Consider the following 19,130-nt stretch of genomic DNA (forward strand, 5'->3'; position numbering starts at 1 on the left):
GGGGGGGGGTTTTTTTTTTTTTTTATTGTTTTCTTCTCCTTTCTGCAAAGCTGCAAAAGCTCTGCTTTGAAAACTGCTGCCCCAGAGTGCAGTTGCTTAGCTGTCCTGTCAGCATTGTTCTAATGCTCATTCCATATGTATGTCACATAGGAGCAGTACCCTCCTCCTCCTCCTCTCCCTTCCCCCCATCCATGCATTTGATTTTTTTTTCCCCTAAAGACTGATTTTTTTTTTTTCCCAAGGAGCTTGCAAACAGGGAAATTCAAACTGAATGATCTTGTGCTGTGGTTACTTCTACAGCCAAGACCAGATTCTCTTAGAAAAAGTGTTTGCTCTGTTCCTTCTTTTACCCGCTCCCTCCTTTTCTTCCCTATAAGCACAAAGGCTTTAAAAACTAAGATCTGTGGTTCTTTTTTGCTTTTTCGCGTTACCGTGACAGCATGTATCTCTGTTGCTGAAGAATGAAGCAGGCAGGCTGGAGTTTTTTTATGTTCAGTGCTTTTGGGACCACTAAAGAGAAGTCCGCAGAGAAATATGTACAGCAACTGTGCCAACTGAGTTTCTCATGCCTGTTATCTGTCACTTATTCTGACTAAAAGGTAAGGGATTCTTTAATATTTTTTGTTAAAGTCTTTGTGCATTGTTTGTGCAGTGTCATTTGACATGTGCAACTAATTGGCTCAGGAGGGAGGTGGGTTACGAAGATTTTTGTGTTAAGGTATTATAGGTGACCCAAGCAAAGCTCTTTGCCTCCAGAGGAGAAAAAAAATCTTGTTTCTTGGAATTTTTTCCTTTCTCATCTCAAAGGTTCCTCCAGCTGTACTTGCTACTGATTGAGACATAAAGCTGGGGCGTTATTGCTGCTGCTTATCTTTCCTAGTCCTCTTTCTCTACCTAGGAAGCACACGCACCCAGTTGGTGTGTGCGTGCGCATGTGTGGGATAAGGCATATCCCCTTTACATGGGAAATACTTGGCAACATGCACGTTCTCCTCTTGTACTGTAACTAAACGTCTTCAAGCACTCTTTGCAAGGTAAGAATGCCTTAGTTCAGCACACTGCAGCTTATGCCTGTTTAAAATTATTACTTGGATTACAGTGCATACTGTGGAAAGTTATTAGTTTCCACAGAGACCAATTTAATTGGGGGTATGTGTGCAGCAGTTCTGTTTTGTGCTTTACATACGCTGCTTATGGGAGAGTATGAAATGTTATTTTTTTCTTAATTCTTGGGAAGGGTGAAGTTTACACTGTCTGTAAGGCATAACAAATGAAGTTATAGCTGAAATCGATTAAAGCTGCAGAGAAGCATAGCCTTACAAGGCTTTTCAACTTAGCCCTGAGAGTCAGAAGATAGTTTATTAAAATATTTTTTTGCACTGCATTGTACTACACAGAAATGTTAGCAGGAAGGCAGCTTCACCAAGCAGAAGTAGCAGCAAATGATGCCTGGACTGGATCATTACATCGTTTATGTATTAGAAAACCTGTTTAAGCCATAACCTCGGTGTGCACTGCTTTTTTGTGCATGTGTGTGTGCTGGATGCATCTTTCAACAGCCTCTTAGTTCAAGAGGGCTTTGTTTTATAAAATGTGTTTCAGCTTTGCAGGCAGGAGAAGTGCACTCAGTAACTGTCCCCTTAGCTGTGACTCAGTCCGTTATTTGGCGTTTTGGAAGAGGCTGATCTTTTAGGACTTGCTTTGGTTTCTTTCACAGGTATTTTGTGTTCTGACTCCTTAGCTCTTAGTTCTCTGCATAGAAAAGGCATCTTAAGGCTGTTCATTTCTCATGCTTTAAAATGATCAGTGGCTAAGACAGTTGAGCAACCTCATTAATAATATTGGTGTACCTTGAATGTGGCATTGCTTATTTGAATAACTAGGAATGCCACCAAGTATGTAATTAGCTCAAAAAGAGTCTAAAAATGCAAAGTGTGAAGGAAGAGAGAAAAGTCCTGTCTGCAGGCATTAATTTCTTTCTTTACTGTAGCTGTTTATAATGTCATTTCAAAATCAGAGATTTCCTAACACATGCTCTGTGACTCTATTTTCCCATGATTGTTGCTTTATATCAGCACTGAGAAAACAGTCATTTAGATAACAGGTTTTCATTGACATCCTTTTTATAATATAGAAAGGAAGAAGCAGTAATAAGTTAAATTGGCATCTGCTAATTATGCTGAATACAGATTGTGAGCTCTGCAAGTCGTCCCTTGCCTTAATGCTGTTAGCATATTTTAGCACTGGCAACCAAAGGAAAGAAACTTGAATGTTCCTGCTTGGTTTTTTTTAGGAAAAAAAAAAAAAAAAGATGACTTGTGAAGAAATGTGAAGTTACGGGGCTTTTTTTAATGTTTGTATGCTGGTTTAGAATAGGAAAGCATCACACAGAGTTTGGTGGCATTTGGTAAAATTGATTAGAGGTCATTGAGACACTGACTTGTTTGGTGATCACTAGAATGAATTTTGACCCTTGGTGGCAAAACCATCGTTGTCTGATATAAAACTTAGGGAAGGCAAAGTTTGAATGTTTCTCAGTTACCAAATACCTGATTCTTTTGGGTCTCTGAGAAGTAATAATTTAAAAAAAAAAAAAGTGTTCTGAACTTAGCTATGGTTCTTCATGCTAAACAGTAATTTTGCTCACCTCATCTCAAAACGGGAAGTCTTGGGCTCCCGTGACAGCAGAAGATCTCAGCTTCTGCCCAGATGTGCTCATTTCTGCCTTGTGCATTTTCCCTGTGCGATAACACTCCTGCCTGGCCGTGGCACCGAGCCCGGGCTGGGGAGACGCTGGAGGCTCAGCTTGTGGTGGCTTTGCCAGGGGCCACGCTCCAGCCCTTCACGGCGTTGGCAGCGGCAGCAGAAGACACGCGAGCGGCTGTGGTGGGTCAGCCGCTAGAGGGGAGGCAAGAGCCGCGTTGTGTTGATGTCTATCACCACGGAGTACCCGTTACGGTGATGTCTACGGAGGAGTTTGCAGTGTGCAGTGGGAATATCTGACCTAATCTGGATCCCCTGGATGCTGGGAGCATCCAGCAGTGGTTGTGTGAGGCGTAGCATGGGCTGATACAGGTTCTCTTCCTCAAGAATGCCGTGCTTCTGGGGTGAACGGCGTCCCGTTACAAGTTTAGATATAGCAGAAACGTGTCTATGCTTTGACTGCGCTGGAGGGTCTGTGGTTTTCTGCATGTGAACTTGCCTGAGTACTGTGTCCAGTTTTGGGCTCCCTACGATAAAAAAGACATTGAGGTGCTGGAGCGGGTCCAGAGAAGGGCGACAAAGATGGTGAGGGGTCTGGAGAATAAGTCTTATGAGGAGAGGCTGAGGGAGCTGGGGTTGTTCAGCCTGGAGAAGAGGAGGCTGAGGGGAGACCTTATTGCTCTCTACAACTACCTGAAGGGAGGGTGTAGAGAGGTGGGGGTCGGTCTCTTCTCTCAAGTCACAGGCGACAGGACGAGAGGAAATGGCCTCAAGTTGCGCCAGGGTAGGTTCAGGCTGGATATTAGGAAAAATTTTTTCACTGAAAGGGTTATCAGCCATTGGAATGGGCTGCCCAGGGAGGTGGTTGAGGCACCATCCCTGGAGGTGTTCAAAAGACAGGTTGATGTAGTGCTGGGAGATATGGTTTAGTGATGATGCTCCTTGTTTGTTGTGCGGGTGTCTATTTTTGTCAGTTAGGTTGACAGTTGGACAAGATGATCTTTAAGGTCCCTTCCAACCTAGAAGTTTCTGTGATTCTGTGATTCTGAGTGTCACTGGACAACCTCCCTCTTACCTGGCTTGGATGGGAGCAGGCCTGGCCTTGGTGCTGGTGTACAAATTCACTCTTATGTCTCTGTGGTGGAGCTTTTTTTTGCTGTGAACTTGACAAAGTTCATTGTTTTATTCTCACATCTGTAGATGACTATGGTATGCTCACAGATTGTTTTAATTGGCATTGAAGGGGGACAGGTGGCTGGTAGTCATTGGCTCAAGACCTCAAAAGTTGAAGGAAGTCTCTTTCCTTCTCTCTTGGTGGCTTGAATTGTAGAATCATAGAATGGTTAGAGTTGGAAGGGACCTTAAAGATCATCGAGTTGCAACCCCATTGCCATGGGCAGGGACACCTCCCACTAGACCAGGTTGCTCAAAACCCCATCCTTGAACACTTCCAGGGATGGGGCATCCACGGCTTCTCTGGTCAACTTGGTCCAGTGCCTCACCACCCTCACAGTAAAGAATTTATTTCTAGTATCTAATCTCAATCTCCCCTCTTTCAGTCTAAAACCATTACGCCTCGTCCTATCACTACATTCCCTGATCCCTCCCCTGGGGCTGCTTCTTCTGTATGAGCATATGCAAAATTTTTTCCAGTAATGGTCATTTGGCACACAGATTTATCATAAGTTTTTTCATCCTCCTCTAGGGGATGGCTTTGTTGAACTTAAACTTAGTGATGGTGATGGGCAGACTGAGAAGTATCCTGTGCAGAGAGGTGCAGGGCTGAGTGGAGGTGGGAGAGTTCCCAATTGATGAGTCCTCCACATCAAAGTGAGGTTTCCCCTCCTCCAGGTGAGGTTTGGGGATGGGCAGTGCAGGAACCACCTGCTTTGGATATTGGTGTGATGTGTTATGGCAGTGCTGTAACTCTTGTCTTCATGTGAGCCTAATTTTGTTAAAAGTGATGTCAGAGTCTTTTTAATAAGACATTATGATTTTGGCTTCAATTTTGGCTTTTCTTACTCTCTTACGTGCATGTGTGAAATACAAAGCATATTTAATGAGCGAATACTTCAAATGCTTCCAAATTAATTAAAAACAGTCCCACATCTGGAATAAATCCAGTACCTTTCATGGATGGCTTCAACTTCATGGTTTTTCCCTCTTGTGAGAAGTCCTGTGAATATCCCTGTGCGGATGCTTGTGAAAGCCAGAGTGGCCGAATCCGGGCTTATTTTACAAAAAAAGAGAGATCTGAAGCCCACAGAGATCAATGGGATCTTGATCTTTATTCCAACAGACTTTGGATAAGACCTAATAATATATATAATATGATATGCCTATGCACAGTCAGGTATTTTCAGGGTATCCTGTCTTGAAGGTATCTGTACAAGTCTTAATTAAAATGTGTTTTTTTTCTCATGGTTCATCTGCTGTTTAAATCCATGCAGATTTCAGTGGGGCTTGAATTAGGCACCACAAACAAAAAAGCATTTTTATAAGGAACTTTTTTTTTCTTCTCCCTCCTCTGTCCCCACAAGTAAACAAAATGATCAGATTTTTCTCTATGGGAATGTTGTGATTTAAACTGACACAACTAAGTGACCTAAAGATAGGCTTATTGCATAGATAAAAAATGCAGGGCTGGGTTGTTTGAACTGCATTAGCATCAGAATAAGAAACGGCAGGGCGAGTTGGCTGAGGTGGCCATGCAGAACTGGGGAGGCTTGTTCTTTGGAAAGCCTCCGAGCTGGGAATTCTTTTCTGAGCCATAAATAAATAAATCTGTGTCCTGAGCAATTAATGAATACAGAAGTCTGGGCAACTTTAAGCTGTTTGGGATATTTAAAAAACCCATATGGTGCTTTTGTTAGTGTTGTTGATTTAAATTTTTCCCCCCTATTATTTCTTTTTTAAGGTGGGAGTTTTTTTGACCTTCTTTATATTTGCTGAAAGACATTGATGAGAATGTTTTTGCTCGTGCTCTTCTGTAAAACTGCTGTTAACTCCCACATCGGTTTCAGCATGTGTTGCACCAAAAAGCTGCCCCTGAAACTTTTGATCTTCCAGATGGAGATCGGGATTGCACACAGCTTAGTGCTTCGAGTACCTCGTCTTTGGAGTTGTCCTCTGGCTGCTTGTGCTGCTTACTCCAGTGATGCCAAGAAAATTATCTTGCAGTGATCCTACTGTGAATGTGTATAGAGCTTTTCTGGGGGATCTCAGTGTGTTTTACAGACCAAAACTAATTATACCTCACGACATTCCCGGCAGGCAGATAAGCGTGAGCCACATAAGTAAGCTAAAATAGAGAGAGGTGAAGAGCTCAGCTTTCTCATGGTAGTGAACAGTGATGTTCCTGTTGAATGGAGTTATAGGTGCCTCACGCCTCTGGAAATGAGGCCACTGGTGACTTGGCCAGGAGAGCTACCTTTTTGGTGACAGACTTTGTGGAGGCGGTTAATATTTGCAGTTTTGCTTTCAAGCGTCTGTCTTTGAGAAATCAGACTAGTTCAGATTCCCTCAACGTTTCCTGCTGGTGAGTTCTTGGGGAGTCTGTATACGCAGCAGCATTCTGGAAAGTTATTGAAATGTCCCCTTACCCTTCTAGACTTGAGTTTTCTGAATTAACAAGCTTTGCTTGGCATCGTAACTTTTAAGTACTATTTTACATTAAGCAGAAAGTTTCTAGATAAGGCGCACCAGCTCTCACAGCACTGACAGGTTTTGACCCTTGCTGGGTTTTGATTTTGTTGGTTTAGTGTTTCTAGTAATTCCAGCTCTGATGTGGCTTTTGAGAAAGGAGTGATATTCTCAAGATTACTGCTGTGGTCACTGTTGGTTGTAGACAAAAGGAAAAAACAGTGCTGCTGAAGTGGATGAGCTGGAAGTACAGGAAAATGGAGTGGGAAGGAGAAAGTCCACCTACTTAACTGCTTCAACTAACACAACTGCTTCAAGGAGTTCTACTTGAAGTAAACTTGATGTTCTGACTACTTCAAGTAAAATTTTCTTTTTTATTTTCTAAAGGCAAAATAAAGATTTTAGCCAGTCTGGTAACCTGTTTATGAAATTATAGAGGGGCTTAAAGAAAGCAATCTAAAGAGGCATCTAAGGAGGCATCAGATAATTATGGTACTGTGAGGGAGATTTGTAGGTATACTGACACAATGCAGAAATTGCCATTCTGACACGCCGTACAACTGGGATATATTGACAGAGAGAAAAAAAGGAGTAACGAAAGAAAGCTATGGCCCTAATTTCTATAGCTTTTTAAGAAAACATCTTAGGCATAGGAGCCGACTGAAAAGGTTAATTGGGCAAGATCAGTTATTATGGTGTGTGAAAGTGAGCTTCGGAGCTTGAGAGGAGAAAGCACCAGTCAAAGCAGCGAGGTGTTTCATGAGGTGAAGCTGTTTGTGGTGGTGAGAAATAAGGATCAGCCCCATGCCAGTCTGGAAGAGAGGAGGTGTAAGAAAAGGGAGAGAACACTGAAGATGTGAGTGTTGTTTCAACGATGCTAGACCCCCCCAAAGCCGCGTGGGTGGAAAGAGAAGGCCAGATAAGTTGCCTTTGGATCTGCTCATGGAGGCAATGAGTGTTATAGAAGGAAAGAAGTAAAGTTTGTGAAAACTGAAGAGACAAGGTACAAAAGAGGAGGCAGCATGAACACGATGGAGCCTTTTTTACCAAATCAGAACAGTGCCTGAGAGCATCCAAAAAAGTGACGGAGTTGTATGTGCCACCGGGCAGGAGCTGGCAGTCGGGTTATTCTAGCACTTGGCTATCTCTGCCTGAGGCCACGCTGGAAATACAGTGTGTGGCTTAGGCTATCTGCTTACATAAAGGGTGTTACAGTCATGGAAAAGAATGAGCCACAGGGAATGTAAAGGTCACAGTGAAAGATTACAGAGGCATCCGATGGAAGAAGCAGGGATGTTGAGGTATGTGCTTCCATGAAGCTGTCACTCGTACTGGAAGGGAGGAATACCAAAGTTAATCCACGAAGTGATGGGGTGGTTGAACTTGGCTGGAACTGCTTTATATTCAGTGGTTGTTGGGTGGAATAAGCTGCCACAGAAATCAGGAGAATAAATGAATGCTTGCTGAAATAGAGCCTAAAATCCAGGGATTTGGCACAATGATCTACGTGCTAACTCCAAAGAGCAGGAGTTAATTTTTCCATTGGCTTCCTACTGAAGACGTGCCTGTCTTCCTAGGAAAGAACCCTGAGAACGAGCTGTTGGTATTGGAGCAAAAGTATTCGTTTTTAAATTAATTTTAATAACGTGGGCATGAGTCAGTTTGTGTTAGTGCTTAACACTAATGAAATGGATTTCAGTCCACTGGGCCCCAGAGAAGAGCAGAGTTTCAGTATTTCTCCTATTGCACATCTGAGTTTGCTGAGAAGTTGGAGCAAAGGACGGCATCTCTGCTTCATTTGTGGCTGGTTATGCAGTTCAATTAGTGCCCATCATTACAGATTTCTGAACAGCTCCCACGTAGGTGAATACAGGCTTAGGGAAATCCGCAACTCTGCAGAGGAACTCTGTAACTAGATGCTAAGAAGGGGCTGTTCATACAGGGCGGACAAAAGGGTTCTTTATGCAAAAGTAGCTTGTTAGCTTTTTGTTTTTAAGCTGTAGCATGTCTAAGCGATCAGGGTGTCACACACTAATAAACTGGCCAGTCCCACTGGAATAGACATTCTTCGTGGTGATTTAGAAGGTGCATTTATACAGTAGTCTCCAACTTCATTACTACGCTGTTTCCTTGGATACTAAGCATTTTGCATATAATTACGAGAGGGACATGAACAATGCTTGGTGTTTCTAATGGTTTTAATAAAGTTTTTCATATGACTTGGTTTAGTGATTCTCTTTTTTCCTTGAATTTTCTATATCAGAGAGGAAAAACAAAAGGAAGTGATTTTTGTCAGCTAATTTGCACAACTTCTTTTGAGCCAAGAACAGGTTTTATTTCATAAAGTGTGGAAATCCTGCGTGCTATTTGTGGAATTATGTTGCTGAATGGGTTGTAAATAGGAGTTGAAGTGCTACTATTCATTGCAACATCAAATTCACACTGTTTGGGAACAATCTTACAATAGTAAAGAAAAAGCTGTTTAAATGCTGGGCAGTAAACAAAATTTGTTATGGGTGTGAAAGCATTTAAATACTTCATGTGTCTATTTAAGACTTGGGTATTTTGATAGTGTTCAGTATGTTTCTCGAAGGTACTTCCTGCTCTTTACACACCATCTTGGTTGCCTCAACTCCGGCTGTTGTTTGACAAACAGTTTGAGCTGCCATGGACATGGAAAGGATCCCTCCCGCCTGCCCCAGGCACCCGTTCCCATCTCCCTCCCTCCCTTTTGTTCACAGGCATATTTGCAGTAGGGCATCTCAATCCCCAGTGAGAACAAAATCAACAGAAAATACAAAAAAAAAAAAAAAAGAAGAAAAGGGCAAAAAAAAAAAAGGGGAAAAAATCTTCTGTGAGGTCACACAAGACGATGATATTTTAGAAAAAAAAAAAAAAAAAAAAAAAAAAGGGAAAAAAAAAAAAGGGGGGTGGAGGATGGGAGGAGGGGAATGAGGCCGGGACAGCTGCTTTGGTGGCCACGGTGGCTTATCCTGCCATAAAGTGATCACCAAGCTGTGGCGTGAAATGATTGTGCCTGAATATAATAGGTCTTTGCTTCAGTTGTAGAGTGTCTGCGACTCCTGGAAAGAAGTTGGTGGGAGGATCGGGCTCTGATGGCTGGGCCTCGTACAGCGATGTGCAGAGATGTGCGGTGACACATGGCAGGTTGTGGCCCATCGACGGTCCCACACGTGAGCGTGCAGCTCTGTCCCTGTCACCTCCACAGCCCACAGCGTGGATGCTTGTTCCATGTGCTGCAGAGGTGCTTTTACACACACTGGAGGAATGTCAGTTCGGGAGCGCTATTTTTGCATGTCAAAAAAAAATATTAATGCTTTCGTGTTCTTTGAGACCTCATTGGACCTTAGGATATCCCCCAGAAACACAGCAACAAGGATTTAAACTCTTAAATGACTGTTACTGTCACAGGCTGAGGAGTTACATGAGGTATGAGGGCAGCTGAGCATGGTGAAATGGGCTGTGTGTGTGTGTGTGTGTGTACACCCCCACTCACACTGAGAGTGTGCTCACTTAATGAAAGCGTTTTTTAAGTTTGAACCATTTTTTTTTTTTAGTGTTAAAAGAACTACTTTATGCTCCAGCCGATACTTTTTCTTCAGAGACACATTATATTGTGTAGTTCATTTAATAAAATAAAATCATTTTTCCAAAAGCCACAGAATACAGAATTTAATACAGTAGCATTGGAACATAAATTCTAGGGATGGATGGGAGATGGCTCCTTTACAGTACACTCAGTTTTATTGCAGTCCTCATAGTGGCTTTCATATGCCAAAAGCTATTGAGAGCCTTTTCTTAAAAAGTGGTATAGAAATATATTATAGCCAGATATTTTCTTCTTATGCATAATAGTTTCACAAGTGAGACACACTTCTTTTTTCCCCTTCTGTATGGACTTGTAATTTTGCTGGGTTTGTTTTAGTAAGCTGATGCATTGCTGTTTTATAACTTTAACTTTCTTGCTCTATACTTTCATCTTAAAAACAAGGAGGAAACAGGTAGTAAAACTTCAAATCAGGTGAAGTTATTCCTGATGGCTTTGATCTTTGACTTGATGCTTTCTGACATACCTTTTTTGTTGGTTTTTTTTTTTTTTAACCTTTCTGGAGATTTGCAGGGGTCAGGCTGAAATGGCAGCTGACTTTCAATCAGAGCACATTGGAGCTTTAGGAAGAACAGCTATGTGCAAGTAGCGCCTTGCTCTGTGAAACTTCATTTTTAATTGAGGTTTTAAATTCAGCAGCATCGAGCCCCACTGGATATGAGCTAGCAGTTATTATTTAGGCTGAAGTCCTTTTATTTTGGGGGAGCAGCTTTCCCTGTCTCTCGCCCGAAAAGAAAAAATGGGAAAATGGTGAGCATGTGGCTGGAGGCGGGGGGACATGGTGTGGGTTTGCTTCTGTGGGATGCTCTAAGAGGGAAGGTCCATGTGCCTTTGCCCAGGGCGGTCCCGTACTGGCACGGCACCTTTGGCATGGGGCAGGAGTGGTGGAGCAGCTCAGCACAGCCACCCCTGGATTTTGGAGGTACAGAGAAGGATGTGGTGGGATGATATGGGGTTGCTGGCATTGCTTCCTGCCGTCCTGGTGCATGATCAGAAAATGCAGAACCAGCAGTATTTTAGGGATGTGGATCAGCAGCTCGGGGAGATGTGACCTGCCCTGTTAATTGGCAAGCACTACGTTGGATGTTCAGCATCGTGCGCTGCAAGGTGTCCACCCTGCTAACAGATTCTCTGCTTGTCAAGCATGTAAGGAATGGGGTGGCTCCCATTAGGAGGATTTATCTGCTGGGGCTGTGGGGAGACGGTGTGGCACCACTGCAGCATGGGTTCCCAGCAGGAGGGGAAAAAACCAAGGAGGCTGGCAGCCTCACCCTCCAGGATGAGACAGGATGATTGTAGTCAGAGGGACCAGGCCTGACGCTGTCTCATGTCTTTGCGTGATTTACCCCAGCCAGTGTTTGGTGTGCATGCCACGTTTGCTTTTTGTCCAGAATTTGAGAGAACAGATTTGCAACTTGACCTTGGGTTGCAGATGATCCTGACTCCAGGAGAACGAATGGAGAAGGGGGAAGCATTAAGAGATGCGCCTGTTCTTCCTAGCAGCTACCATTTTCAACAGCATAATGGAGTCACGATACTGTTGTTGTGGAGTCATGACACTGTTGTTGTTGTTGTTATTATTATTACCCCTGCCTTAGAATTATAGAATTGTCTAGGTTGGAAGGAACCTTTAAGATCATCTAGTCTAGCCTTTCTGGCTTCCATTTCATGATCGGTGTCTCCAATTAACTTTTCAAGATCTAGATGTAATTTTGAACACTGAACCCAAATTCCTGAACTATGAATAAGTGATGAGTTTTGAATGGTAGCCATTACAACGGTGGTGAGAAACAATGGTGTGACCCTCTGTTTGGAAATTTAGTCCTGTAATGCTGGTGGGCATTGCTTTGAAGGGAAAGCTTCCTGCCCCAGTGAGAGTTGGCAGCTGGAGTACATGGTGGGGGTGTCTCCTATGGGGGCCTGGAGCAAGGGGCTTGAGCCATTTGTGCCTGTTTCCTACCCTGGACATGGGCTGAATGTGTGCTCTTACCTGGTGTTCAAACAGGCGTGAAAATCAGGGAACTGGAGGGCAGTGCTGTCAGGGCAGATGAAGGCGCTTTGCAGGCGAAGCTTTTCTGACAGCCAGCAGATGTGGGTGCTTCACGCAAGCCCTGTATCTGTAAGGATTTCAGGTGTAGATAGCAGTCTGCTGTGGAGTAGTTTCTGCTTCCCAGCGTGGCTGGTGGGGAGGCTTTCCGTGCAGCCCGGGCTGCTGTGCTTGTTTAAAATGCCTTTCATGGAGAAAGGGCAGATTGTAGCTCTGTAAGGCTGTTTTCCCCAGTTTTCCATGCGGGACTCCTGCAGATATTTGAGGGAACTGCATGATTCTCCCAAGGGGAGCATGGAGCTCTGTTAGTGAACAGAGCTAAAAAAATCTTTTTCTTTTTCTTTTTTTTTTTTTTTAATTTTGTATGATTTTGACATATGAAACTGGCTCATAAATGAAATGCTCCTCTTTCTGAGGTTCTGCCTCTAATGCCAGATATTGAAAAGGCACTTTTCCAAGGTGATTATCAAAACTGTGTTAAGAAATACCTCATTTAGTCTAGCATATGCTGATTGCCATGAAGATATTTTCAACAGATACTGTGCAGTGGTGTCTGTCATTCTCCAGGACATAAATAACTGCTGGACTATAGATGTCTGTGCGGCTAACTGACGGCTTATGGGTAACCTCTTTTCTGGCACAGAAATAATGGGTTGTTTGTTCTTCCAGTTGAAATCCTGATGTGTTTTGATGTTTCTGATTTACATTTTTAGGCGCTGTTCCTGATACCGTTCAGTGTTCTGGGAATGGTCTTTAAACTTAATGTTTATTTTGGAGCGTTGGTTTTCCAGCAAACAAATATGTAATTAGCAATTAATGGTTTTGCTATAAATAAACAAAAGCGAACAGTTCAGCTTTAAATAGTGATCTCTGCTCTGTGGAGCTTTTAACTGGGCTGTGCCTGCAAAGTTGGACCTTTCCAAACATGCAACAGGCTTTGAGGGACTCCCAGCTGCGGTGACTGAACTGGGCCAGTTGGAAAGCTGAAGCCACAGCGGTTTCAGTTAATCTTTGGTTAGCTAAAAAAGTGGTTATCGTCTCAAATAACCATGCCTGTGCCGACCATCGGAGGGGGGCAGAAGGGTCATGGTTTCAGTATGGGTAACTCGTCTGAATGCGGTGGGAGTTTCAGCGTGCAGAAGACTTTCAGTGCTGTGCTTTTCCCTCGGTGGCTGCTCGCTGGGGTGCGAGTGCCTGGTGGAGGTGGGCCTGGAGGTGAGACCAAAGGTGCGACCAGAGGTTCTTCTGTGCAGCCAAGGCAGATCTGTCTGTCTGAACACCACCAGCACTCCCTTGTGTGCGTCAGAATTAGCATGTTATAATATCCCTTGCGAAGTAATTGGATTGAGCACCTTGTATGGATTCAGGTATTTCTAATGCAGATAGTGGTCCAAGGCCAGCTTTGACAGAAGGCTTTCTTCCTTGCAGTGCTTTGGCCTTAGCACATGGGCTGGAAAGGAAATTTCTGGGGTTTTGTTGTAACTTTATTTGGTTTAAGGCTGACTCCATCTACTTTTTTGTTTCCCATGTGATTTCTGCAGCATGGATTCCACTTACCTGAGAGAAACTGTGGTGTATTTGACCTGCTGTATCCATGCATTGCTTCTTACTTAGGCAGGTTAACCATTTCCATGGCCTGAACTGGATATATTTTGAAAAAGTGATAGCAATAGCCTTTTTGAACAAACTGCAACCTTTCTGATTTTTTGCACAAGAGTATTTAGAAAGCAGAAACTGTATTCATCAATGATTGTTTCTCTATATTTTTTTGTGGCCTTAGGCTAGGTCCAAATTTTCAGAGACTACTTCATCAGGGAGCCAATGCGAGGACATTTTTGGGGAGCTATCTTTCAGAAAGGTGGTTGCTCTGCTGTGCCTGGGAGTGAGACCCATGTAGACATCTCCAGTTGGTTATAGACAGCTGAAGCGGGTTGCTCGAGAAGCAGAAGCAGCTCTGTGTTAGGCCTGCAGCACAGCAGCAGGTGCCAGCACCCTGCAGATTCCTGCCCTATTGGAAGAAAAACGAGCACTGCTAAGTCTAAGTTTCATTCTCAAATCTCAAACTTGTTGAGAATCTCTATCAAAATATTTGCTCCTTGCACTTCAAGCACGTTCCCGCTCTATTGCTATGTGTCACAGCCATCTTGAAGAGAAATAGCATTGTAAAACCAATAATCCAGTTCCTAGCCTCAAGACAGTTTTGGTTTTTTTTTTTCGTTTTTCTCCAGAATCATAAGATTTAGGTATTTCTCAAGTGGTTGTTCAGTTTATTTGTGTTCTGTTTTTTTTTTTTTTTTCTTAATGGCACCTGGATGCATCCATATGTCTTTTTTTGAGACTTCTTCCTGAATTGCTCAGGCAATTCCATTTTCTCAGGCCACTTCGAGTGTAGTGTCTGCATGGACCAAACACCATGATTTTATGGTAGAAATGAGAGGATGAACAACCCCCTAGAGTTGGGGGTTGGAGAATGAGCCTGCCATCCTGCGGGCAAGAAAATGCCTCTGCCGCTATGGGTGGTAGATGGCACCGTGCTGGTTATGGGGACATGTCCCTTGGTGCTGCTCACCAGCCCTCAGCTCACCTCACCCATCAGGTCCCATTCTCTGTCTCTGCTCATCCATCCCCTGGCTGTCCATTCTTGTTTCTGTTGACTCAGTCCATGCCTGCCTTTTCAGCCACTGCAGGGAGCAATCCTCCTGAGACCACCTCTCTGTCACTCAGTGAATCGTGTTGGGCTTATCCCAAGGTCTGGTGTGGAGTGAAATGCTTTATCCCACAGTCCCTTTGTAAAATCCTTATGGGACTGTCATTACTTTGACTTGGTATCTTACAATCATAGAATCATTTGGGTTGGAAGGGACCTTTAAAGATCAACTTGTCCAACCTAACAATCTATTCCCATGGTGTCCGTTTATATATGGGGCTTTTGTATGTTCATCTCTTTTTCAGCCACCCTCCCTTTACCCATTTATAAAGGTCTGGACCCCTTGAGCTGCCCTACCTCCCCACACAGAATGTCATAGGGAGATATATAGTATTTTTTCCTCTGAGAGTAGCAGCTTACCCCAGTCCTTACACCTACATACCTATTATGGCCCTGGAAACAGTAGTTGTAAATCTCATAGACTTCTTTCTTACTATAAACTATATCCAAATAGTTTATACAAGCCTGTGCAAGCTGTCAGGAGGAGTATGTGCAGGATCCCGAACACAGAGCAGGCCGGCGGCAGACTCGCAGGAATGGGTTTGCAGGAAAACTACCATGGAATAGTGTCTGTGAGCAGGGTGGGAACTGAGCCTCGCGTGGGAAAGGTGGAAGATGCTTTTTCGGGTGCAGGGTCACCACATTTGCATCAGTGCTGTGCCACGGCTCTCGTAGTGCTTATCCACTGCTGCGTTTCACTGGGGATTGTGAAAAGTAGAGATCGGATTGCTGTAGGGTTTTTTTACAAAACACTCTCTGGTCTCAGTTGTATTTACAACTTGCATTGTAGTAAGGGTAACGTTTGGAAAGAGCCTGGTCGAATCCCTCCCGCTGGAGTCCCGATGCACCTGGAAGGTGCCACATGGCAGGGTGTGATCCTGCCCACTGGTCCTTGGCATCTCTTGGGGGTGTGAGCAGAGCCCTTGCCCCCCATGTCCAGGGGTGCAGCTCGATAAAGAACTGGCCATCTGGGGGGATCCACGTTAACATGTGGTGAAGGGAGAGCTGGGGAAAGACCAGCAGGGACAGGATTGGGACTCAGCAGTCCTGGACTTTTTACATAGATATTGTACCTAGAAAGAGCTTTCATACCAGGGCTCCTTGGATGGGGGTCAAAGTAGATTTATGAGATAAACTTAAAGTTGGGGGGGGTGGGGAAGTGCCAAGTAAGCAAGAAATAGTATCTTTGAGTGTGTTTCATAAAGAGGCACGTAGACCCCATGAAAATAACTGGCTCATTTTGAAGCTGCCCCAAAGCTTCCCTATTTTACAGTGATTAAGAAGCAGGAGTCTGGGGGGATTGGAAATACACAAAGCATGAAAACTGGCTATCAGTCTTTGTTTCCCTCGGGGCAGACCACCAAGGGACAAGCTCAAATCCCTTGTAAGGTGGCTCCCAGGAATTCCCTTTCGACAGATCTCACATGGCGGCAAATTATTCCTCCTCTCTCCCCCCTGACCGTTTCCCCAACCACATTTCATCCTCGGGGGGGAAGGGAGAGTCCGACAGACCCTTTGCACCCGCTCCCCGGGAAGACAAATGACGCCTGGCTCCTGCTTGCGAGTGGAAGGATTTGCTGATGAACTGATACTTGGCAAAAATTGGTGGTGTATGGAAAAATCCCCAGCACCTGCTAGCAAAACAAAGTTATTCATAACATATGGCTGGGTGGCTAAATCTTCACTTCCTAGGGACGGCCTGGAATTACACTTGCTACATGCTGAGCGGCCTTTCTCCCGTGTGAAATTATATGCAGGCAGCAGGAGGATTTGCAGCTCTAAGGAAGGTTAGGATTTATAGCGCTGTCTCTTGCAAGGGCTTACTCTGCAGAAATGGTCATTTTGTCTTCATCTTCTCTTTTTTGGGATAAACACATCATGATATAATCATATACATGGAAAATGATATCTTTGTGCTCATTGGGGAGCTGGTAGCCCCATGAATATATCCCCTGTTGTAAATTTGTCGGTGTCACTCAGAAGTATTTTTTTTCTCTCCTGCCTAGAGTTGAATACCCATTTTAAATTCATTTCTGTATGGCACAAATTCTAAATTCTTATTCTATATTCTCACTTCTTTTCCTGGCCAGCAAACTGTTAGCCTTTCCTAGCTGGGTGACTTATTGTGGGGTACAGCTCAAGGAAGATGTCTGGGTGGAGGAAGTGCTAGAGGAAGTTTAAATGTGCTAAATAATACTGCAATAATAATAAATGATGTGCAACGAGGGCAGAGTATCATCCTATGATTCTATGAAATCCCTGGCTATGTCTAGTCTGTGCCAGAGGTTTGCTGTGAGAATGAACCTTTGGTCTTTAAACTCCTAGGTCGGTATCTTCCATGTGCCTTAATTATGAATTTCCATGAGTTTGGAAGAGTTTTCCATATTTCTGCACTATGCAAAAGGCTTCTTCCAGGAGAGGGCACTGACCTACGTGGGCTCCCACCTCCTTGTTGAAATACTGACAATTGGGAAAAGCATTTTTTCCTATCACTTCATATAAGCCTTTAATAATAGAATCATAGAATCATCGAGGTTGGAAGGGACCTTTAAGATCGTGTAGTCCAACCGTCAGCCTAACTCTGACAAAAAAAAACATGTCCCCCAGCAACATGTCAACCCGGCTTTTGAACACCTACAGGGATGGTGCCTCAACCACTTCCCTGGGCAGCCCATTCCAATGCCTGATAACCCTTTCAGTGAAAAAATTTTTCCTAATATTCAACCTGAACCTCCCCTGGTGCAACTTGAGGCCATTTCCACTAGTCCTGTTGCCTGTGACTTGGGAGAAGAGACCGACCCCCACCTCTCTACACCTTCCCTTCAGGTAGTTGTAGAGAGCAATAAGGTCTCCCCTCAGCCTCCTCTTCCAGGCTGAACAACCCCAGCTCCCTCAGCCTCTCCTCGTAAGACTTGTGCTCCAGACCCCTCACCAGCTTTGTTGCCCTTCTCTGGACCCGCTCCAGCACCTCAATGTGTTTTTTGTGGTAAGGGGCCCAAAACTGGACACAGTACTCATCAGTGCTGAGTACAGGGGATAATAAGTAACAACTACAAACCAATCAAGAAAACTTTTTGATCTGCATTGCAGGCTTTTTGCAGGTCCTTCTGGCTGGGTCATGCAGAAGTTTTTGTGGGGGCAGATTGCTGCTGGTGATAGAAAATAGCACTGAGAGTAAGAGGCTCCATTCAGGGGCATGGATTTGCCTGTGTGACAAGCTTGTAGGTTTGGTGTTTTGATGATTACACCATAAGAACAGATAGGCTACTGCCAGTGTTGACGTCATTTGAGTGAAAGGAAGAATTTACTTGTAAAACTGAGGTCACGTCTAACAAAATCAAGAGCTTCTCTTCCTGCTGCAGATGCATCACTTCACTATATACTAGTTAGACTTTGTATGTATGTGAAGTTAATGTTCTTCTGTTCTCTAAAATATATGTTTATAATTTAGAATATAAGCTTTTGCTGTAAAGCTACTTATTTAATAGAATCAGTGCCTTTGAAAGGGAACTGTAACAACTCTTGAGAAAAGAGGAGTGATTTCAAATTGTAGTATTTTTCCATACCATGAGGTCCTGTCTGCTCCGGTCCTGTGTGAGGAGGTACCCTGCCTTTCCCAGCTTCTCCAGAAGTATAAATCAAGGTAAAAACCCTTAAGCTAAGGTTTTTTGATCCCTTTTCCCATGCACACAGGTGTATGAATACCTTGACTCTCAGAAACTTATCATCTCAAGTTGAGAAACTGTTTTTTCTCCTCCCATCCCAGAGGACCCTATAGGTAGGAGCTTCTCTGGGTCCTTGTGGTGAAGATGGAAGTTGTAGCACGGATTGGTTTCTTCTGTCTTCTCTTTCAAAGGACCTGTAGAAAGTCTTAAATAGTCGTATTGTATTAGCTAGTCACATTGCTTATCCTTATCTCATAGAGCGTAATTGGGCTTGGAGAATAAGTAGAGAGAGAGAAAAATACTCTTTTCTTTTCCCTATTGTGGCCTGCTAAAAGCTTATTCAGCCTGGCTGCTGAAGACATTTACCTGCTATATTCCTTATATTCTCTAAAAGTCCTTTTGGCACTTGTTTAATATTTTCAGAGTTTACCCAAGAGGTATATGCATTATTTTCTTTTTTAAGTATTTTATGGTATGGAGATCTTTGGGATTAGAAGAATTAGCCTTGGGAGAGAGAATCAAACAAAGAATCACACAGCACTTGTTTCATATCTGCACATTGAATTAGAGCCACGATTTGATGTGCAGGAATCCTGGCAGTTCCTGGGACTCGAGTATTCCTTCTCAGTCTGGTGGGGTGTTATGTTTGGATGCAGCCCAGACTGGAGGTTGCCAGAGCCAAGATGAGAAAAAGGAATGACGCTCATACCACTCACAATTCCTCTAAGGAGCACCAGG

At 43.7% G+C, this 19,130-nt stretch overlaps 1 protein-coding gene across 2 annotated transcripts in view; it reads left to right on the top strand.

Annotated features, from left to right (window-relative positions):
• Positions 1 to 19,130, top strand: part of FAT3 (FAT atypical cadherin 3) — a 430,327-nt gene that overhangs the window by 70,393 nt on the left and 340,804 nt on the right. The window contains exon 1 of one of the 2 annotated variants that reach the window (XM_014958335.1): positions 227 to 599. The exons of the other annotated variant lie outside the window; for it this stretch is intronic. The gene's annotated coding sequence lies outside the window, so the exon portion shown is untranslated. Of the gene's footprint in view, positions 1 to 226; positions 600 to 19,130 lie in introns of those variants that run through there. 2 annotated transcript variants of the gene reach the window in all.

This window comes from Calidris pugnax, unplaced genomic scaffold (genome assembly GCF_001431845.1).
Source record: "Calidris pugnax isolate Ruff unplaced genomic scaffold, ASM143184v1 scaffold252, whole genome shotgun sequence".
NCBI lineage: Eukaryota > Metazoa > Chordata > Aves > Charadriiformes > Scolopacidae > Calidris > Calidris pugnax.